Source organism: Pan troglodytes, chromosome 5 (genome assembly GCF_028858775.2).
Source record: "Pan troglodytes isolate AG18354 chromosome 5, NHGRI_mPanTro3-v2.0_pri, whole genome shotgun sequence".
Taxonomy (NCBI): Eukaryota; Metazoa; Chordata; class Mammalia; order Primates; family Hominidae; genus Pan; species Pan troglodytes.
Window position 1 is genome coordinate 50,385,412 of NC_072403.2, and position 23,832 is coordinate 50,409,243.

Sequence of the window (23,832 nt, forward strand, 5' to 3'; positions counted from 1 at the left end):
TTCTGAAACTCCAACCCATGAAAAGCATACAAATGCCAAATAACTAGCAGGACCCAGGGGATAATGGTTAAGAGTAGATGAGAGGGCAGGGAAGAAGCCATGGCTTACTGTGACAATCTTGTCACATCACAGGAGGTCAACATGTAAACACGTGGTGTCATGTGTTGCTGCAGCCAGTGCTAGTGTCTACCACGTCGGGGTATTGCCCCAGACACTTTCCATCTGTGTCTCTGATTCTTATCACACCCGCATGAGGTGTTGTACTACCATCCCTATTTCACAGATGAGCAAATTGAGGCTCACTGAAGTATCACACACATATAGAAACGTAAACACATCATCTAGAGAAAGCCATGTCCTGCAAGCTGAGAGAAGAGATTGGTTGACAGAGTCATATGCTGCCAAGATATCAAATAGCATGCAATTTGCCTAAAAAAGAACAAGAGAACCATGTATGGTGGTTCTCACCTGTAATCCCAGCACTTTGGGAGGCGAAGGTGGGAGGATCGCTTGAACCCAGGAGTTTAAGACCAGTCTGGGCAACAGTGAGACCCGGTCTCTATAAAATATGTTTTAAAAAATTAGCCAGGCTTGGTGGTGCATGCCTGTAGTCCTAACTACTTGGGAGGCTGAGACAAGAGGATCGCTTGAGTCTGGGAGGTCGAGGCTGTCGTGAGCTATGATCATGCCACTGCACTACAGCCTGGGCAACAGTGAGAGACTCTGTCTCAAAAAACGAAAACAAAAAACAAGAAAGAAAAAGAAAAAAGAATCACTAGATTTGGTGAACACCTCAATGGATTAGTACAAAGTGAACATGTCTGTTGACCACTGCCCAGAACAAGAAAGAGAATGTCACCAGTGCCCCAGAAACGCCCCTGTGTCCCTCCTAGATACTAGTCCCACTGTCCTCAAAGGTAACCATCATCCTGGCTTCTAACAAATCTGTGGGCAGTTTGTCTAAAGTTGTACTGTGAGGAAAGGGACCGGTGGCTTCTGTACTCCTCTGTTCTGTCACATGAGCCCCAAAGGTGGACAGTGTTCGGTGGCAGTGACAGGAGAGATGGGGCTGACTTCCCAGCTCTGCTGCATCCCGGCCCTGACTTTGCTAGGTGTGGGCCTGACCATCTGTGTGTCTGGGGAGAAGGCCATGCGTTTCTCAGCACTCAGAGAAAGACCTGCCAGGGGAGCCTCTCTCTTTTTGTCTGCCCCAGGCAAGGGCTTGGTCTTCAAGGCGTGTGCCTATGCACATAGACACACACAGACACCCCTATGATCTATCTCCAGCTTGGAGGCTGTTGCAACTACAAACCTTCCTAATAAATCCCTGATCTCTCCCAGAAAGCTGTTGTGAACTCAGTGGAAGGAAAGCTTTTAAAGTGACCCTCCATTTAAGCCCCGAGTCAAAGCCTTATGTGTTTTCTTTCCTTTTCTTAACTGGAAGGTTATGTGTTTCTTAGCTACTGGTCAGACTGGATAAGACTGCCAAAAAGCTTTCAGGGAATTTCCTCACCATGTAACAAATTTATGAGTCATATGAAAAACTGGGAAACGCTTCAACCAGCTGCCTCTCATTGACTCAGAGCCTTTCTCACAACACCTTGGTGCTGGGGCCTTGGATGGAGCCGGCAGCTGGGTTTATGATAACTACAAATGGCCTGCCATTGTCTGGGAGGAAGCTGTCTTCATCTCCCCTTTTATTTCCATTCTCCTGTCCTCCCCAGCAGAAAGCTATAAACGTTCTCTGAAACAGTCCAGCCACTGAAAGGGCAACTGCAGAGGTCTTGATTGTCCTAAAAAGGCCCCGCGGATGGGTGGGTGGGCTGGTAGGTAGCTGAAGGCAGGTTTGGGACCTCATTCTCCATCACTGTTAGATAACCTTTGGGCTTCTTAGACTCAACCTGCCTAAAACTGAGCTCTGATCTCCCCTTCTTCCACCCCTTGCTGTCTTCCCCATCTTACAAAATGCTAACTTCATCAGTGCCAGATTGTATTTTCCTAAAGTGGCCACAGTAATATCCCTCATCTCACATGTCCTTCTGCAGTGTGACCTTGCCACTTTCCCATCAAGAAGTAGAGGTAATTTTTCCATCCTCTTGAAACAGGCCAGGCCCTGTGACTGCTTTGAATAATACAGTAGGGTAGAAGTGATGTGGTACCAGTTTGGGGCACAGCCCTTAACCAGCCTGGCAGCTTCTACTTCCACCTGGAAGCCAGCCATCCCCATGTAAGAGGTGGGACTATCCAAGGACCACCGTGCTGTGAGAAGCCCAAGCCACACAGAGGAGCCCTAGAGGATGAGACAGTAGAGAAGGGGATGGGGCTGGGGAGGGAGAGAGAGAAAGAGAGACTAAGATTCTAGGAAGCACCCAGGTGCTGCATGTGTGTGTGTGGGGCGCCATTTTGGAAGTAGAATCTTCACCCCAGTCTCCCCAGCTAATGTCACATGGAGCAGAGACAAATTACCCAGCCAAGCTTTTTCCTAGTTCCTGGCCCACAAAATCATGAGCAAAATAAATGCTTGTTTTAAGCCACTAAGTTTTGGGGTAGTTTGTAAACAGCAAGAGGTAACCAGAACACCATCTTCCCAGTTGCCAGACCAAAGACTTCCTGAAGTCATCTTTGACTTTCCTCTTTCTCTAATACTCACATCCAATCTGTAGGCAAATGCTGTGCATTTATCTTCAAACTATATCCAGAATATATCCACTCCTCATCACTTCCTGTGATATTGTGATTTCTAATAATATACATATTTGTCCTCCCCACCCCCCATGGCTGGCAGCCCCTGCATAGCCTCAGGATGGGAGCTGGTCACTAGAATGACCAAGGCAGGATTAGACGGTTGGGACTTTCAGCCCCACCCCCACCTCTGGAGAAGGGAGAGGGGCTGATGGTTGAGTTGATCAGCAATGGCTAATGAAGCAATCAATCATGCCTGTGTAATGAAGCCTGAAAAAGCCCCAAAGAACTCGGGTTGGGAGAGCTTCCAGAGGTCTGAACATGTCCAAGTGCCTGGAGGATGGTGCACCCAGAGAGGGCATGGAGGCTCTGTGCCCTTTCCCACATGCCTTGCCCTGTGCATCTCTTCCATCTGGCTGTTCATCTGTATCTTTTATTAAGAAACCAGTAAGCATAAGTGATAGAGTTTGGGTATTTGTCCCCTTCAGATTTTGTTAAAATTTGATCCCCAATGTTGGAGGCAGGGCCTGGTTGGAGGCGTTTGCATCATGGGGGTGGATCCCTCACAAATGGCTTGGTGCCTTCCTCGCCCTCGTAGTAATGAGTGACTTCTTGCTCTGTTAGTTCCCCCAAAATCTGATTGTTAAAAAGGCCTGGCACCTCCTCCCCACTCACCATATGATGCCCACCTCCTTTCTCCTTCTGCCATGATTGGAAGCTTCCTGAAGCCCTCGCCAGAAGCAGATGATGGCACCATGCTTCTTGAACAGCCTGCAGAACTATAAGCCAAAGTAAATCTATTTTCTTTATAAATTACCCAGTTTCAGGTATTCCTTTATAGCAATGCAAATGGACTGAGACAGTAAGTAAAGTGTTTCTCTGCATTCTTTTTTTTTTCCTTGATGGCAACTGTGTTTCTCTGCATTCTGTGAGCTGTTATAGCAAATTAATTGAACCTAAGGAAGGGGTCATGGAAAGCCGCAATTTATAACTCGCTGGTCAGAAGTGTGGGTGACAGTATACTAATTGTGACTGGTGTCTGAAGTTGGGGCAGTCTTGTAGGGCTGAGCACTCACCCTGTGGGATCTGATGCTACTTCCAGGTAGATGGTGTCAAAAATGAATTGAATTAGAGGACACCTGCTGGCATCCGCTGGAGAATCTGGTGTCGGAGTGTTGTGTTGCATGAGAGTAGTGAGCAGGAGAAACACCTGGGCTTTTTTCCTACCTGTATCTCCTACTTCCACTGCTGTTGCTCTAGCCTAAGCCCCCACTTTTATTTCTGACCCTCTTTTTTTTTTTTTTTTTTTTTTTGAGATGGTGTTTCACTCTTGTTGCCCAGGCTAGAGTGCAATGAAACAACCTCAGCTCACTGCAACCTCTGCCTCCCTGGTTCAAGTGATTCTCCTGCCTCAGCCTCCCGAGTAGCTGAGATTACAAGCATGTGCCACCATGCCCAGCTAATTTCTGTATTTTTAGTAGAGACAGGGTTCCTCCGTGTTGGTCAGGCTGGTCTCGAACTCCCAACCTCAGGTGATCCGTCCGCCTCAGCCTCCCAAAGTGCTGGGGTTACAGGCATGAGCCACCACATCTGGCCTTCTCACCCTCTTAACCACACCCTTCAGTTTGCTTCTACACAGATATGGCAGCGTGCAGGATCCTGACAAAAACCAAGTTAGCCTGTGCCTCTCCTCTGCTCAGAACCCTCTGGAGGCCTCCGTTGCACTCAGGCCCTGCTCCCTCTAGCCTTGTCCCTCTCTGACGTCACTTCCTACTGTCTTCCCCTTGCTCGTTTTATTATGGGGGCACCTGCCTCATGGTTGCTTCTCTGTGCAGCCTCAGGCCCTGCATTTACAGCACATTTTTTTGCAGAAACACCCTTCTCTACGTGGCCGCATGGCTCTCACTGTCACCCCTGCACAGTCCTGATGCAGGTGACACCCGAGTGAAGCCCCTCCTCTTGTTCCCACCTGCCTTGCTATATACACTCCTATCACCCTTCCCTTCTTCTCCAAACATGATTTTTTGTTCATTCAGAGTAATTCAAAGTAATGGCAAAAGTAATGGCAAAAACCGCAATTACTTTTGCACCAACTGAATATTTAGGACTGTCTTCTCACTAGAATGTTGTCTCCAGGGGGCAGAGACTTTGATCTGTTTTGTTTACAGAAATAACCCTAGAGTCTAGAACAATGCCGGCACCCAGTCGGGGCTCAAATCACACTTGCCCAGTGTGTGAGCCTAGCTTTTCTGAGCCTCAGTTTCTTACTGCAAAATGAGAGAAATTACAGTTGCTTTCAAGGGGTTGTGAGGACTAAATAATAAAAGTTATATGCAGCACATGGTGTTGGGCCTGGTACAGAATTGCCCCAAGGAGCTGGGCCCGGAGAGGGTACAACTTCCAGTGCCTCTTTAAATAATGCCTATCCTTTTGAGACAAAGAACATATTTTTGACATTACCTTTAGGAATTCTTGAGTCATAATGGTGATTAACTCAGAGCCTAAGATATATGGACTTTGGGTCGTTTTTCTCTAAGGCATGTCTTTGAACTTGAATTTGTTCCATTAAAGTGGCAACTGCTCACTCACACAGCCAGGGCTTGTCCTGCAGGTTCTTCCTGGTGGTGTATGGGATGGACAATGTCACAACAGTCAGAGACCTTGGGACTTATCTTCTAATAACCCCACAGTGTCCTTTACTGGTAGGAGAACTGTCCAGCTAAGGGAAATGACATGTCTAAAGCTACACAACCGGGTTGGTGGCCAAGTGGGGGCTTACCACATACCTCTGGACTCTGAGTCTCTGGCTCTTTCTACTCTCCCGATTCCTGAGGGTTAAATAACACCAAGCAGAGGAGAGTCAGGCCCAGGGAGAAATCTCATCCCTCCCTTGTCCCCTCCGATCCTTTCTTGTTTTGTGTCATTTGTTTGTTTGCACGTTCTAGTAGTTACCAAGTGACTCTATATGTCACACACAGTGAAGACACGGGCTCTGTCATGGGCTGTGGCAGACATTACCAGGACTCAAACACATGGGGCTCATGGAAGACTCACTTCCCACTTGGGAGGGATTTAGGAGAGAAGCATAATCTTGTAGGGGCTAAAGCACTGAGATTTGGGGGTGGCTTTTTCCCACAGAATAAGCCCACGCTGACTAACACACAGCTCGTGTTTCAGAAGGAGGAATGAAGACGTTGACATTGATGCAGCATAGATGAGATGATAGAATAATGAAAAAAAAAAAAAAAACCCACAGCAGAGAGAGTGACCCTCTCCACCTAGCTTGTGGAGAGAGCCACAGGCAGCAATGCTAGGTCAAGTGTGTTTCTCACTTTGGGGCAGTGCTGGGGCCAGGTCGCAGCCCCAGCTTAGTCACCAATCTTCTGTGTGACCCTGAGCAAGTCACTTTCCCTCTCTGAGCCTCGCGTATGAAACGAGAGGGTTAGAGAGGATAGCCTCTGAAGTTCTTCCCAACTCTAAAATTGTTTCAGGAAAGGAAGGGTGAGTTCATCTTGTGAGCTCTTGGTCTGCACTTCCTTTCTCCCGCCGGGCACTGGACCTTCTCCTGTGAGTCCACCCAGCCTCGTTGGTGAGGATTGATTGAGCAGGACACGAAGGGAAAGAAACAGTTGCTGTTCCAGCTTTTGGCTTCCAAAACAGTCATTGAGAATGCGGGGTTTTGTGGAGAGAAGAAAAGACACTTGAAACCATCAAGGGAAGGTGCAGCATAGAATTGTTGCCATGACAACAGCCTGGGCAGCTCCCCTTTCCCTTCCTGCTCCTCCTTGATTTCCCCACAGCCACCACCCAGGGGGGCAGTAGGGCAGGGATGATGGGAAGGAGCCCGCTGGACAAGTTTGACCAAATGACTCAGCCTCTGAGGGCCTCAGCCTCCTCCTTGGCAAAATGAGGCTATGGTACCTTGCTCCCTGCTGGCCGTGGGTGTCAAGTGGTAGCATGGGTGTGAAGCACCTGGCACGGGCATGCTCCAAAGCGGGTGGTTGAGGCAATGCGTCCATGCCCAGCCCTGTCACTGCCCTTCCTCAGTGTGACCTCCCCAGCCGTCCCTGCCTTGTTCATCTGCCTGCTCAGCCTCCCACCTGTCCCAAGGTGAGCGAGATGGAGTTTGGTTTCTGTGGATCACAACTTCTCCCAGGTTCCAACTCTCTCCCACCCCAAGTGTCTCCACCTACCAACCATTACAATCTCTCAACACCAATAAATGGTAGCTATGGCCTGTTATCAAAAAGGAGGTCTCTTGAGGCTGCAGTGAGCTGTGATTGTGCCACTGCACTCCAGCTGGGGTGACAGAGTAAAACCCAAAAAAGGCCGGGCATGGTGGCTCACGCCTGTAATCCCAGCACTTTGGGAGGCTGAGGTGGGTGGATCACGAGGTCAGGAGATCGAGACCATCCTGGCTAACACGGTGAAACCCCGTCTCTACTAAAAATACAAAAAATTAGCCGGGCGTGGTGGCGGGTGCCTGTAGTCCCAGGTACTCGGGAGGCTGAGGCAGGAGAATGGCATGAACCTGGGAGGCGGAGCTTGCAATGAGCCAAGATCATGCCACTGCACTGCAGCCTGGGTGACAGAGCGAGACTCCGTCTCAAAAACAAAACAAAACAAAATGCTTCCTTCGATTTTGCCTTCTTGGCGCCTCTATTGCCTCCCCTTATCCTGGCTGTCACACAGCCAATGTGTTGCTGATTTCAGTTAAGAAAGCCTCTAATGCGGTGGTTCGCAAACTTCAGTGAGCATCAGAATCACCTGGAGGGCTGGTTAAAGCGGGGTTTGTCAAAACAGAAATCGCCAGTCTCAGCCCCAGAGCTACTAATGGAATAATAGGTCTGGGGTGGAGCCCAAGAATGTGCATTTCTAGTGAGTTCTTAGGTGATGCTGATGCTGCCTGTCCAGGGACAGCCCTTTGAAAACCACTAGCATAGAGACCTGCAGAGTGGCCCAGAACTCTCTTGAGGGTGGCTCAGGGAAGTTCCAGGAGCAGCAGCTCACCTTCCCCAAGGCCAGGCTGATGCTGCATTGGTTTTTTCTGTTCTCTGGACTTGGTTGCCCTGGCTGCTCATGGTACTCATTTTGCCGGGCTCCTGAGCCCAGAGACGTTGGCCTAATTTATGGGACTTGGCAGACACTCAGAGTCTGAGGAGGACAGAAAACTTCTAACACGCTGTACGCTGGCTCTGGTGTTTGGGCGTTCTTTATAGCTCACTGGGGAGAATGTGCATGTGGAAAGCCTGTTCCCTTAGTTGCTGTAAAACTTGGTAATGGAGTGAAATAGCCTGGTTATAGAGTTTCTCGGGGGCTGTGTCTTTGCCCACCCTGGAGCAGGCGGGAGAGGGTCTCTCTGAAAAGTGCAGGAGCTGGCATTCAATGGCAGTTGGCTGGGACACATGCGCCCTGTGGGCTGTTTAATGTCATTGTGTACAGTGTCTCCTTGGCCCTGGTTGCTCCCTCTCTCCCCCTCCTCTGTGCCCATTTGGGTGGCCCATGCAGGGAATAGCCATTTAGGCTGTATCTGGTCAGGTAGAGTCATGAAGGCCTGAATCCCTATCCAGTAGGGGATTGGGAAACTCACGGCAGAAGATGATGATGCACCCAGGCATGGCTCTCCTTCTTGGAGTAGTTGGATAATCACCTCTCTGGGTGCTGAATGACAACCGATACCCTTTACTGATCATCTGTAGGTTATATCATCTCATTCTCTCCCTAAAAAGAAACTGTGAGGCCCTAAAGCCCTGTGCCTGGCTCCTAATGTAGGCTCAGTCACTCTCTGCCGATGAGGGAGTGTGGGCTTTGAACCTGGCTCTTTCTCACCCCAGGGCCTTGTTCTTTCTGCATCACAAAGCAGGCACTACACTTCTCTTGCCCACCCTACAGTGGCAGGTTCCTTACACCCAGTGCAAACACCAGCAAAAGCCAGGGCTCCATGACTTTCAGTTTTGGCTGAGTGTGAGCAGGAAAGCCAGCAAATGAATGAAGAGGCGCCAGCCATTCGTCTTTCTGGGAAGGTCTTGAGCTCTACAAATAGCAGCAGAGCCGCCCAGGGTTACTCTCATTGGGTGTTGGGGCCACACTCGGTCTAGGCTGATATTTTCTCTTTTGTGAAACTCATAAGGACAGCTGGAGGCAATGAGGAAGCCAACCCCCAAGAAGTCACCAAGCTCTCTGGAGAAAAGGAAGAGCAGATGGGCACTGTCCCCCTTTCTCCCTGCTTGGGCTTCCCCAAACCCACACGGCCAACTGCCCTCTTTTGCCTTCTAGACATAAGCGGGTGTGGGGGTGAGATTCTGTTTCCTCCTTAGTACAGCGAAGACAGCTTGGACTTTTCTAGAGAAACTTCCCTAAGAAACCAAGGATCAAGCCAATCCCCTTGCTGGGCAATAACGAAAGCAGTCGGCACTTACAGGCACGCTGGGCCAGGCACTCCCCCAAGGTTTTCCCCTCTGTAAACCCCTTTAACCCTCACAGAAGCCTTTGGTGGAGGTGCGTTATTCATTTCCATTTTGTAGAGGCGGAAACTGAGGCTCAGAGAGTTTCAGTTGACATGGCCAAGCTCACACAACTAGGAAGTAGGGAGCTGGGATTTGAACCCAGGCAGCCTGGCTCCTGAGAGTCGGCCCACCTGCCTTACCAGCTGCATCTCCTGCTCCTCCCCCAAGTTCTCTGGAACCTAAATCCAGGATTTCTCTCCCTGTCGTGAAGACCGCAGGCTTTTCTAGGCTTCTTGACATTTGCATGCTTGGCCTCTGCTGAGGCGGGCTGTTTGCTTGAGCTCCTCCCTGCCAAGTTCCCACTCACCTGTCTGGGACCAGTGGAAATGTGTGTCTGTTGGGAACAGCCTTCTCAATCCTCTGAATGAGTTGGTCAACTGTCCTCTGTGCTTCTGGAGGCCGTTCCATCACTGTGGTACACTCAGTTGTAGCGACAACAGCTGTCTCCCTGTGAGGCCCGAGGGCAGAGGCTTAAGGCTGCATCAACAGTCTGACTCCTAGGCCTGTAATTAAGTACCAGCGTTTGGTTCTGTTCTCTTCTCTGCAGCAGCCACATGGTCTCTGTGGCAGAGGTGGCGACTTGTCCCCTAATATCCATTTTTCCTTCTTCCCCTGTCAGAGAACTTTCAGCTGAGCTTGTGTTGCCCAGAAGAGACATTCTACTTCCCAGGCTTCTTTGCAGCCAGGTGCATCCGTGTGACGAAATTCTGGCTGCTGGAATATGGGGAGAAGTGATATATGCAGTGTTTGGGTCATGCCCATAGAGGGAAGGAGCACATGCCTCTCCCCAGCCCTTTTGGTTGGGTGTTGGACATGGTGAAGAGCTCCCTTGACCATGTGAGTGGTGGCCATGCTCTACAGATGGCAGAAAGCAAGATGGGAGGAGATTAGGTCCAGCTGCTCTCCCCGCTCAGACTTCTACTTCAAAGAGAAAGGAACATCTACCATGCTCAGGCTACAGACAGCTGAAGGCTATGTCCATTATGCCCAAATCTATATCCTAAATAAATGCTCACTCTCCCATGTGGAGCACTGCCTTGATCTGGGAGCTGGTCTCCATCTTTCTTGGCAGTTGGAGGTCGAACAAAGGTCATTTCCTTTTCAAGTGCAAATCCTCCTCCAGTTCATATGCAAGGGGCTTGTGCAGATCATGGCCAAAGCCAGAGCAATGAATCCCAAACCTGGTCATGCAATAACACGCAGGGCTTGGTCTCCACCCAGTACCCAAACTTGACAGGTTCAGAATCTCTGGGCACAGAACCCAGACATTGGTGTTTTATTAAGCTCCCCAGAAGACGTGGCCCCCCCCGTTGGGTTTCCAAACCAGTTTGCTAAGTCCATTTATGATTTAGGACATCCCAGATTGGCCATAAACAAATAAATATTGTTTTTTTTTTAAACAAATATTTACTGGGCAAGCACCTATTATGTGCTGGGTGCTGCTGGGGATATGGGCAACATCCCTGCCTTCGTGGAGTGCACTTTCTAGTAGAGGAGACAGGCCGTGAACAGCTAAGCATGCGCATACGTAACTTCAGGCAGGGGGAAGGGCTATGCAACAACAGGAAGCAGGGTGACGTTATGGAGGGTAGGGAGGGGCCAACTCAGGTGGGCTGAGAGAGAGAATGCTGCTTTGAGCAAGTGGCATCTGGGCAGGTCTGAATGACAAGAGCAATGTGGCTTGTGTTAGTTACAGGCTGAGCCAATGCATCAACTAGACCCTCAAAATCAAACGGCTTCAAAAATAAGGCACATGGTGATTTCTCAACAATCCTTCAGAGCTGGTGTTTAGGCTGAGGGGCTGGATGTCCTCTCTGCACACATTCAGGGACCCAGGCTGATGGCTGCTCTACCATCTTTAAATTTTGGCTTCCAAGGTCATCTCGGCATCACCATCTGGTTGGCTGGAAGGGAAAAGAGCTTGAAAGAGTCTCTTGGGAGTTTTCTATGGCCCAGTCTGAATGTGACAGGTACCATTTATGCCCATGTTCCATTGGCGTGAACTTGGTCACATGGTCATCCCACCTGTGAGCGAGCCTGCCTGGGAAATGTACTCTGGTCATGTGTCCAGGATTTTGGTGGACAGCCAAAGGCAGGGGTCCTCTGCCAGGGGCAGAGGGGACAGCAGGTACAAAGACCTGTATGGGGGAGTGAGTTTGGTGTGTCAAGGAGCAGCGAGGAAGCCAGTGTGACTAGGGTGAAGTGATACTAGGGTAGAGGGCTAGCGGGTAAGGATGGAGAGACAGGCAAGGCCTAGAGCCCAGGAGCTCTCCCCCTCCCACCCACCTTAGGAAAGGCTTAACAATGATAATCTTTTTGAGCACAGAGCATTTTCCCCATGTACACAAAACTAAACAGAATAACAGAGTGAACTGCTAAGCACCCACCAGCTTACCAATGTTTTGCCAAACCTATTTTAATTTAAAAACAATGTACAGATTTCTCAGGTAGCAAGAAGAGAGACTGAGTCTCTTGTAGATTTCTCCTTACCTCATATAATCTCTCAGGGAAAATCATGACAAGTATTTGAAAGTATTTTGGGATTTTAGAAGAAAAAAATACTATAACAGTCCTGTGATTTTTGTTACTTTTATCAGAATTTCTAATTTTCATGTTAAATGATTAATTTTCATGTTAATCTTTTCAGAGATGGCATTAGTTATCTTTTGCTGTGTGATCAATTACCCCAAAACTAAGTGGCTTAAACTGACAATAAACGTTTACCGTCTTTCACAGTTCCCGTGGGTCAGGAATGCAAGGGTGGCTGAGCTGAGTAGTTCTGCTCATCTCTCATGAGCAGAACTCATGAGAGAGTTGGAATCTTTCATGAGGATGCTGTCAAGGTGTTGATCAGGGTTGCAGTCATCTGAAGGATCTGCTCCCAAGGCGACTTATTCACCTAGTTGACAAGTTGGTGCTGGCTGTCGGTGATAGGCTTCAGTTCTTCCTTCACATGAGCCTGTCCTCAGGAATGCTTGAGTGTCCTCACAACATGGTGGCTGACTTTCCTCAGAGTAAGTGATCCAAGAGGACAAGGGTGGAACCACAATGTCTCTTATAACCTAGCTTCAGAAATCACACACCACCACTTCCATAGTATTCTTTTGGTCACACACATCAGCTTTGACTCAGTGAAGAAAGAACCACACAAGGTGTGAATAATAAGAAGCAAAGATCATTTGGAGGTCGAACAAAGGTCATTTCCTTTTCAAGTGCAAATCCTCCTCCAGTTCATATTGCAAGGGGCATGTGCAGAACATGGCCAAAGCCAGAGCAATGAATCCCAAACCTGGTCATGCAATAACACGCAGGGGTTTGTCTCCACCCATCTTGCAGACTCTCTACCAGAGGCCTTAGCTAAGGGCAGGATAATAATCTGTTTGGGAATGTTACCCACTGTAGAAGGGCCATTTTTGGAATTGGTACCCAAATAGGAATAAGCAGATTTCTGATGACTGATTTAATAGGATTGGGGGATTTATAGTTATGAAGGAACTTGGGAGTAATTTACTTCCACATTTACATTTTACAGAGGAGAAAATTGTTTCCAGAGAGACAAAGTGCCTTGTTTAAGGCTACCAGGTGAGTTTGTGGCTGAATAAAGATTAAAGATCCAGTCTCCTAACGCTTGGAGCTGTGGTGCGTGGGGTATGGAGAGAATTCTGGATTTGGAGACTGGAGATCTGGCCAGAGGTCTCTGAATGGGTGACCCATTCCCTGGTCCTTTCTCCCTGAGCTTATCTTCTGGATAAAATGTTGTCTTTCTGGGACTGTTAAATATTCTCAATAAAACTCAACGTGCTCTCCAAAATGTTAGGTTGATGATGCTTTGTAGCCTTATCCATTTACTTATTCTGCCCCTGTAAACAGGAGTCATAGATTTAAGGCCATGTGACTCTACTTAGTTCAGTATGGACCTCTCAGATGCGCTATCCAAGAAGCAGCAAACTAGGGCACCCAGGGAACACCAGAACTGTCTTGTCCATTAGTTTAGCTTTTTTGTTTTATTTTTGGTCACATGCAACAGAAACCCCTTTGACTAGCTTGGGCAAAGAAAAAAAGGACAGTAATTTGTTAGAAGGTCCATGGGAGTACCTCGGAAATCAAAGGAAGGCTTGAACAACTAAGATTTGGAATGAAATGGGGTTACCCCTGATAGGTTAGTAGCAGAAGTGTCCGGATCCTCTCTTCACTGGGCTCCCATGAACGCAACACAGCCCAAAAGATTTCCAGCCCATAGATGTTCAAGTAGATGTCAAATTCCCAAGAAGCAGAATGTGCCAGACCCAACTGGGGTCGTGCATCCAGCTGTGGCCAGTGGCAGGATCATGTAGCAGAGACACGGCCTTTGAGCCCACCTTGAAATGTCTGGCTGTGTCCACCACCAAAGGGGGAGTTTCAGTGAGCCAACCAAGAAGTGTCTATAGTACCTCGTGGACTTCTACCACACCAGCAAGGCTTCACCTTGGACAGTGTACAGAGTCTTTCCTACCACTTTACTATGCCGGAAACCAGCATCCTTAACACCACTATTAACTCACTTGTTTTTACTTATTTTATGCCCAGAGCTTTGGGACTCTGGCCAGGACCCTTTCCTTCTTGAATTTAGCTTCTCATCTATATATAGAGGAAGTTAGTCTTGCTGACCTTTGAAGTCCTTTCACCCTCTAATATCTTCTGGCTGTGGCAGCTCAACAGCCCCCTGCCCCAGTGTTCATTATTCCCTGACTGGGTCTCTCACTGTGCATGTGAATACATGCAAGTATACGTGAGTGAATATAGTCTCTAAGGGCATCACACATGCTTATGTACTCGGACACATTCTAAACTCCAATGGTGGTGTTCTGTTAATGAGAAGGGCTGGTTGAGACCACTGCCTTTGGACTGAGCTGGTCATGTGATGAGTAGGAACCATCTGAATGGATTATTACATATTCCAAGCAGGAAATTCAATGGCTGATTTATCTCTCTCCACGATGTATAATTGTTGGTGTTATTTAGGCTAGAACTGGAATTACAATCCTTCCAGGGTTTGACTGATAGGATCTGCAGTGATAAGTGGGAAATGGGATGGGTAGGTGGGTGAGGAGCAGAGAGGGCATGGGTGAATGAGAATGAGACTCCAGACAATCTCATACAAGCCCCTTAATGGTCAATAGCTTCATCGACTCGGAGGAACAAAATCTTTGGGAGGCTTGGAGGAACCCTCCAATCATCAACAATTGGGAAAATGCATATCTACCTCATGATTCATCTAGGGTTGTGGGGTGGTGTTAGGAATGGGGGTGAACAGCGTGCCCATGGCAAGGACCCATCCCAAAGTGGGAAACACCTACCAACAGACTCTCAAATATCACCCCAGCTATGTCCCCACCCACAATGTGAAGTCCAACTCAGAGATGGGTCCTGAACCATCCCACCCTTTTCTCAGGATCCCAAGTGAAAATCTTGCAGTTAGACTATGGCAACCAGCCAAGTCCTCAGAGATAACACAGCTCCATCCCAACACTTTCTTTGCAAGTTCTCCTAAACTCAAGGAACATCTTGGTGGGTGCACACAGGCAGGTAGTTTTCCCCTCTGTGGTCACTAGTTCTGCACCTTGCCTGCTGCTGCAGAGATAAGCATCTCACCTTCACACAACTCAACCATTCAGGGATTATCACTTTTTTCATGGAAGAGAAGCTCTCTTGGAAACCCCCAACAGACCTTTCCTTTGGTCTCACTGGTCAGAGGGATTGGGTCAAATGCCATCCTAAAACCAATCACTGTCAAAGAGCAATTGGTGGCTACACCCAGCTTAGACTACTTCTGCTTCATTCTCTGAGGTTGGGGACCAGGTAGCCCTTCCCTGAGCCCCTGGCTGCCCACCAGTTGTATGCAGAAGAATATGGTGGGTGGATGTGTGCAAGGTGGGGGAGCTTGAGTGGGGAGGGCTACTGGCTGACAGTGACATGCACTGTGATGGCACCCCACTTGGCCATCTCATTCATCCTTGGGATGTCAAGTGGCTTACCCAAGGTTGCCAGTAAACAGGTCATGTAGAGTTTTCTAAAGCATTTGTGTGTGTGTGTGTGTGTGTGTGTGTGTGTGTGTGTGAACATGCACAGAAAGAGAGTTATCACAGAAAGAGAGTTATGACCTTAGGCCTTATAATGTTCCTTCCTTAATTAGACTTGAGGAAATGCACCATTTTTGCTTTAAAAGAAGTGTAATGAAGATGGATTATAGTTCAGGGTCTGATTGGAAAGGGCCAGGAACTAAGATTAATTAGCATCAGCATGTGGTTTATTTTCAAGGTCGTTTTTACTTGGCTTCCAGAAATCCTGTCATAATATCTTCAAACTCTCACTGAACTTTTCGTGTGCAATGAGGTGGAGGATTTTGCATTCTTGTTTGATGGGGAGAGGCACTGGCCCTCCTGTAACACTCTCTGAGCGGCCAGCCCCTGTCACTAGCCATGTTGGGATGTCTGTGGATGGCCACCTCAAGCTAAACCAACCCCTCCCACTTTGACCCCGCATAGCTTCAATGTAAATTGCTTTCCAGCTGACATTTCTCAGGGCATGTGTGCATGCTGGATTTGAGGGTGGTTTTTAATTCTGTAAGCTGTTTAAAGTCTCCTAAAATTTCTCATCATCTTTTCTATTACAGCTTAAGATTTCTAAGATTTTCTGGAACAGAGTGAAAGCTTTAAAATAGCCTAGTCACTGCAGTCCCAGTGCTGGTTGGAGGTCTAAGCAACACTACAGGCAATTCCTTAGTTAGCGTTTGGAGATGATGCCACTTGCTCTTTCAGCCTTTTCTTTTCTCCCATGACACTTTTGCTTCCTTCTACCCAAGGCCACCTCTTCTTCCTACTGGAGGACTAGCTGTCGCACCCTGGTAAGACCATCAGTAGATGCCGCCCTCCTCATGCGGACCTTCCTTGCTTCTTCCCAAAGTGGCCTTTTTTTCAATTGTCTACCAGCACGTCCTGTTTGGGTCTTCTGGTGCACTTAGGGCAATTTGCCATTATTTTACCTGTTTGTGCATAGACTTGTTTGGTCTGTCTCCCCTGTGAGAGAGAGGACAGGATCTTGCCAGCATGTTCATCATTGTATGCCCAAGGCAGAGATGTGTCTTTATACCTCTCAAAGACTCTTGCGTCTGCTGACCCCCAATAAATAGTTATTGACTGATTAATTAAAAGGATTCTGTTACCAAGGAAGAATCTTCAGCTTCAGCTCAACTGACTACTGTGAAATGAAGCAAGAAACTAATAGACATTAAGCATTTGTATCAATTAGGATGTATTTGGCTTGCAAGAATGGAAGAATGGAAGTGTTTGTGGTTTAAATAATAAAGATTTAATGATCTCACATACTCACAGGGAACCCCAGTGGAGGACTCGCTACCTGCCAGCCTTTGTTCTAGATGCTTTCTTTCTATATATTCATATAGTTAATCTTGACATCATCCCTATGAGGGAGGTGCTATTATGGTCTTCCTACTACAGATGGAGAAACTGAGCCTCAGCATATTAAGCACTCTGCCCGAGTTCATGTGAGTGGTAGAGCCAGAATTTGACTGGTTCTAAGGTGATGTCACCCCAGGGTCTACACTTACCTACCACTTTGTCACAGCAGGTCTGGAGGCAGGTGTTCTGGGTTTGACGGGAGTTCAGTGTCAGGATGCAAGAGTCAGTGTGTCTGATTCCCTGGGCCTCCCCTTCATGGCTCCATTATCTGCTCCACTACACGACTTCTAGAGCAGGAGGCTGGGGTGAGGGGTGGGGCACAAGCACTCTTCCTCATGCTGCCCTCACCTCTAATCAGGCAGGACAGTGTCTTCCAGAAACACCCAGAGAGTTCCCCTAACATCTCATGGACCAGAGTGGGGTCTTGTGGCGCCTCACATCAATGCTGACAAGAAAATGGAGTGACCATGAGTGAATGATTTCAGTTGAACCAGTTCTCATTCCTAGGGACTAAATGTGTTGCCACCTGAATGAAACTGGGTTCCGTCATCTGCAAGAAAGGGGGCTGGATGGTGGGTAGAACCCACCATGCTTGGCCTAGCACATTTGCTTTATCCAAGGGAGAGGACTCAGGCACAGGAACCCATCCTTGCAGGAGGCAGGACCTGACCCTTGGGTAACATCAAGGACTCCAGTTCCCTTTCACTCTTAGTTCCCAGCAGGTCTAGTGTCACTCTAGAAAGGTTTATGCATGTGTGTGAGCATGTGGATGAGTCAGGTGGGTCAGGGATCAGGCAGGGGATGATGATTGGAGGTGGGGAAAGGGATGCAGCATGTTTTTCTTCTCTCTATAGAATTCTGACCCCACTGGATATGCAGTTTATCCTGGGATTTCAGGCTCCACTGACAGGTAGTGTATGTATGTGGGGTGGGGGAGTGAGAAGGAGGGGCAGTCACTCTCTGTCCAGTGCAGGCCCTGAGCACCTGTTTGAGGGACCTGAGAATGCACATTGATCACTTGCCAGTGCTATGCTGGGTAGCAGGTACTTATATCTACACCTCAGTTAATTTTCACAACTGCCCCATGAGATCAGTACAATTATTTTCACCCCCATTTTAAAATTGCTTCCTAGAGGCACCACTTTGGGCAGAAACGTTACTTAACCTTTCTGTGTCTCCTTTTCCTTCTCTGGGGAAAATGGGGATGACAATAATTTGCCTTCCTCATATAAAGTGCTTAGAATAATGCCTGACACACAGTAGCCAGTGAATAAATGCTAGTATTGTTACTGCTGTTATTTTTCAGATGAGGAAACTGAGGCTTGGTAAGTGAGACACAAATGCCTGATCATATTCTAAGATGGGCTGAATCAGGCCCTCCTGATAGCTATGAGGATGATGAGGATCATGATGGAGGAAGAGGAGGGGAAGGAGAAAAAAGAAAAGGAGAAGGAAGAGAAGGAGAAGAAAGAGGAGTAGGAGAAGAAGAAGGAGGAGGAGAAGGAGGAGGAGGAGACAAAGAAGATGATGTAGGTGATGATAAAGATGTTGGTGGTGATGACAATGTTGATGACGATGATGAAAGAGGAAGAGGGGAGGGGAAAAAGGAGCAGGAGAAAAGGGGGAAGATGATGTCAGTGGCTGTAATGATGTTGATGATGATGATAAAATGAAAGTGTTGATGATGTTGATAAAGCTGATGATGATGATAGTAAGAAAGACAAAGACATGATGAAAGCCAATAATTATTGAACATTCACCATGTCCCAGGCATTGTGCCAAGCATCTCACATTTATTGACTGAGGAAACTGAAGTGCCAAGAGGGTAAGAACATCACTGGCATCATGCAGGTGGTGAGGGTGCAATCAGGACTCATGCCCAAGACTGCCTGACTCAATAGCACTTAACTCCATATGGGTGCCACCATTTTGAGAGAGTCTGGACTGGGAGCTCAAAAGAGTGGTCTCAATCTTCTCCGTATATCAGAATCACCTAAGGAGCTTTTTAAAAATACCAAGGCCTGAGTCTCAACCTTAGAGATTCAGAATCAGTTGGTGTGGGGTGGAGCCTGGGTATCAACATAATTTATTCAGGTGATTTTGAAAACCACACTATCCAGATGATCACTAAGGTTGCCCGGTCCTGGTATTTCAGGCATCTCTGATCATCCTCTATTCTCCCTACCAAGGAGGCTGCAGGGAAGGAAGTCTGGCAAGACATCTCAAGGAGGAGAGGGAGCTGGAAAAGCCAGAGTCAAGTGAGCCCTGGGCAAGGCAGGCTATGAACTACGAAAGAACATGTGAATTGGCCCTAGGCACTGCCACCATTTTCCTCAACTTCCTGGCCATCTGCTGATTGTGGGGCATCTTAGAAATAAAAATAATATTCTTTGGATGTTATTTCATAATACTGTTCCTCCCTTTAAAGCAAAGGCAGTGTGTTGTCCTGGGAGTGAATTTACAAAGAATAGCATCATTTTATTTTGAAACAGTCACCACCTTAGAGTTCATTTTACCCAAGCTTCTTTTTTTTTTTTTCCCAGGGTCTTGCTCTGTTACCTGGCACTATCATAGCTCACTGTTGCCTCAAACTCCTGGACTTAAGCGATTCTCTTCCACTCTCTGTCCCCCACCTCCCAACTACCTGGGACTACAGGCATGCACCATCATGCCCTCCTAATTATTTCAGTTTTTGTAGAGACAGGGGTCTCACTTTGTTGCCCAGGCTGATCTTGAACTCCCGGGCTCAAGTGATCCTCCCACCTCAGCCTCTCAAAATGTTGGGATTATAGGTGTGAGCCACTGGGCTTAGCCCCAAGCTTCTTATTTGTAGTGAGGAAACTGAGGCCCAGAGAGGGACAGTGGCATGCCCAAGCCCACAGGACCAACTTACTCATCATCCCTTGGAATGGCCTGCTTGCTGCTGCTGTGAATGAGAGCATGCCAGGATTCTTGCTATGAAGCCTTTATTTAAAAAAAAAACCCAACAAATCAATATGCTTTATATAATTTTTGTTCGTCTCTTGGAAAGATGCAATGTGGCAGTTAAGTCCACTGTCAATATTTTTATGAACTCTGTGGAAAATATGATGTTAAAGGCTTTTGGTAACCACTTCATTAAGCTTGGCTTTTTCTAGGCCACCACAAAAGGTAAATAAACCCTAATGAGTAATATGCCCAGATTGAGATCCTGTAAGCTATCCAAAGAGTCAGTGCCTCAAAGCACACTCATCCCCCTACATCAAGCCTCAGAGGAGTCTGAGAAAGGTGATCCTAGCCCTGTGCTGCACACCAAGACCTTCAGACAAAGACTTATTAACCCACAAATTAGATACTAACTAAATAGAGCCAGAAATTCCATAAACGGAAAAGAATTGCATAGCATCAGTAATACTGTGAAGTTAGCATGCCACCAGTTGGGCTCCCAGGACAGCAGAATGCCCTGGTAACCAGCACATAGAGATTAATGGGGCTGCTGGGCCTAACAATGACCCCAGGCCTTACTCTTTCATTCCTTCCACAAATTAAATGCTAGGTATTGGGGATTCAATAGTGATTAAGACAAAGTTCCTGCCTTTCAGGAGCTCATTGTCTTTTGGGGAGAAATTGGACTACAAGGAAACAGACTTGTCATCTGGGGGTGCAATGGGATGTATGGTGAGTGAATGTCCCATACTGGGGAGCAGGGTCAGGAATATTTCCTTGGAAGGACTGCAGAGTTGAAGGAAAGAGCTCATCTTTAAAACAGGAGAAACTTGAGTGTTATTTACAGATGATGGGAAAAGCCATCAGAAAGAGAAAGAATTGAGGTCAGTTATTGGCCTGAGTTTCCTAAGAAGGTATAAGAGGGCCAGGCACAGTGGCTCACGCCTGTAATCCCAGCACTTTGGGAGGCCGAGGCGGGCGGATCACCTGGGGTCGGGAGTTAGAGACCAGCTTGACTAACATGGAGAAACCCCGTCTCTACTAAAAATACAAAAAAATTAGCCGGGCGTGGTGGCTCATGCCTGTAATCCCAGCTGCTTGGGAGGCTGAAGCAGAAGAATCGCTTGAACCCAAGAGGTGGAGGTTGCAGTGAGCTGAGATCGCGCCATTGCACTCCAGCCTGTGCAACAAGAGGGAAACTCCGTCTCAAAAAAAAAAAAAAAAAAAAAAAAAAAAAGAAGGTATAAGAGAATGGAGCTGGGTTGGGGGATGAGCCTTAGGAGGAAGGAGAACCTGCCTGTGAAACAGATGAGAAAGAGACAAGGGTGGACACAGATGTGCATGGACTGGTGGGCAAGGAACTGGAGGTGAGGAAATGGGAAGGGGCAGCTGCTTTGGGTGAACTAGGAGGTGTGACATCATCTAAGAGTGTAGGGGGCAGTGAAGAGGAAGAGGGCTTCATGAAAGGGGAAAGTTTAACAAAGTGCCAGGAAGAACTGACATGGGATTTACTGTGTCATAGAGGATGTCTACTGGGAGGTGGTGGGGGCCCAGCTGTCACCAGGGACCATGAAAGAAAAGTAGCCTCACAATGAATGGTTGGGTGGGTTTCTCCAGAAGTCCCCAGCAGCATGAGTATAGGAGCAAAGAAGCCTGGCTCCATTTACGATCAGTTTTTCCAGGTAAATATAAGGGCAAAAACATCACGCCAAGGAATTAAGAGTTCTTGTAAGACAGGCTGAAGTGATGGCATATAATGAAGGGAGTGGAGATAGAAGGGGCTGATAGAGTGGAGAAAATGAAGTAGCTAAAGGTCTGCAGGTCTTAATAAGGTTAAAAACAGATGCTGTGAGATTAGTGGAGGAAAATGCTAGAAGGACAGTGATCCTTACTGGACTGTGAAAACTTCAGTTCCAGGTAATGGTGAGCTAGGTTATTTGGATCAACTGCCTGCTGAAAACAATCAAGAATGCTGCATAAAATATAAAAACATCTTAAAGGTAACAAGAGCTGACAAAATCCTAAGGAATTACCAGGCCATTGTTGAAGGGAAAAAAATAAGCCAATGAGCACAGAATCTGCTTTTGCCCTGAAGAATTCTGACATCTTAGCAAATCTGAAGTTTTGTTTTGTCTACCAAAATCAAAATCAAAGGCCAGCACAAAGTGTAGGAGTCTAATAGGAGGCCTCTGGCACTATAAGCTGGACGTCCTAAGACTATTTCCTCTAAAGTAGGAGGTGAACTGAATTAAACCAATTCTTGCATAGTTTTGCAGCTCAGATTTGTACCACCTAGGTGGGCCAGGGAAATTCAAATCTTGATTTTGGATTAAGGTGAGATTTCCAGACACATATCCTCTATAAACAATTTTTCAATCATAATAGCCAGCACACAGTCAAAAATAACTAAATATACTTAGAAATCAGATACAATGAGGAACCCACAGATGTAACAGACCCATAGATTTCAGATATTGGTATTATTAGATACAGACTATGAAAAACTATGCTTGCTATGATTAAAGAAATAAAGATCAGTCCTGCAGGGAACAGGAAACCATAAAAAATGACAGCAGATTCGAAAATCAAATGGAATTCTTAGAACTGAAAAATACAATAATCAAAGTAAAGAATGATGTTGGTTTTTGAGGTTTCTGAGATAGAGCAGTTGCTAGTGTTGATATCCAAAGTGTGGCCAGTGGGAGTTTGCAGCTGAAGTGGAGTGGAGGAGTCATTCAAGGGAGTTGAAGTGATGCAGAAACTGGGAGGCTAAAGGGTTGGGGGGATTTTTCACGTGGCCTGTGAAGTCATCCAAAATTATGGCAGGACTTGGGGCGGGGAGACAGGTGCCCGAGATATCACTGGATGAGGGGAAGTTTAGCAGACAGAGATGAAGAGAGAAAGTAGTCTTGACAAATGAGATTAAAACATAATGGAGTAAGGAATTCCAGCAGGAGTGAAGAAGTAATCTGGAAATGGGACTGAGGAGTGAGAAGGATGGATCCCATCTCTCTGCCAAGAACTGTAAAGGGTCTGGGATTTTACGCTACTTACAAGCTAAGAGCTGAGCCTGCCGCAGCTTTATGGACGCTGGCAGAAGACTTGAGACTCAGGTCAGAGATGAAGTTCAGTATATTACTCATGGCAATGGTAGCAGCCAGAGTATCTGCATTTGTATTGATTCTTTGAGTTGCAATCCCTACAGGAGGATGTAAAGAAAGTCAAGTTATACCCACATGTGAAGTGGGTTAATTTTTAAGGACAGGAATCCTGAATTTATGGACTCTGAATCTTTTATAATAAGCAGTAAATCAGCCTGCTGTTTGCTCTGGAGGGAGACATTATCTTTATTACACTGGTCAGTAAGCGTATCTGCCATTTGCTCCTGAAGAGACACTGTCCCCATCTTCGAAGCCTAATCATCATACAAACACCTTGAAAAGAAAGTCTAAAGTGAAGGTAACCAATACCTCTGCTGGCAAGAAGTGGTAAAATGTGACAGACCTACAGAGAATTCTCAACACTTTTCAGCCCAGGTCTACTGGTTTTGAGGATAAATGGTTTTTATTTGCCAGAGTTTAAAGGAAGTGGTATCCTCAGAGGCCAGCAGGATTTTAGGTAGAGCCAGGAGGTAGGATATATTCTATGAGAAAGTTAAGAATTTAGAAAATTTGTTCCTACTCACTAAAAAGAGAAGTGCTTGGATCATTACAAATAAAAATTTGTACCAAAATTCTGTTTAGTACAACATAATACTGTATTCAACACTCAACACTGTATTCAATACAGTATTCAACACCATATTCAATACAGTATTCAACACTGTATTGTAGTGCATTCCAGAAAAGACAGAATGAAGAAGGGCCTGGGCACTGGGTAAGGAATGAGGAGACTTGCGTGGTGGTCCAGCTCTCCATTAACAGCTGACTTTCCCCTCGTGGTCATCATTTTCTCATCTGTAAAATGAAAAGGATGGAGATAGTTAATAGTTTTGAAATCTCTTTTTAGCTCTGTTGATATAAGATTTTCATGCTTAGAAAATTGGCAGTATAAATATAATACCTTTAGAAATTCTCCATTAGCCAGAAAACCCTACTTTCTAGGACAGAGTTTACTAAAAAGACAACAAAGAAGAAGATAGTAGTGATAAGAATGACTATCAAATAGTAGATGGAAACCATGGCTCCCAGCCTAGTGCTGCGCTTTGTCTGCTTTGGACGCCAGAACTATCCATGGATATTATTGCTTAGAGAGTAAATTAG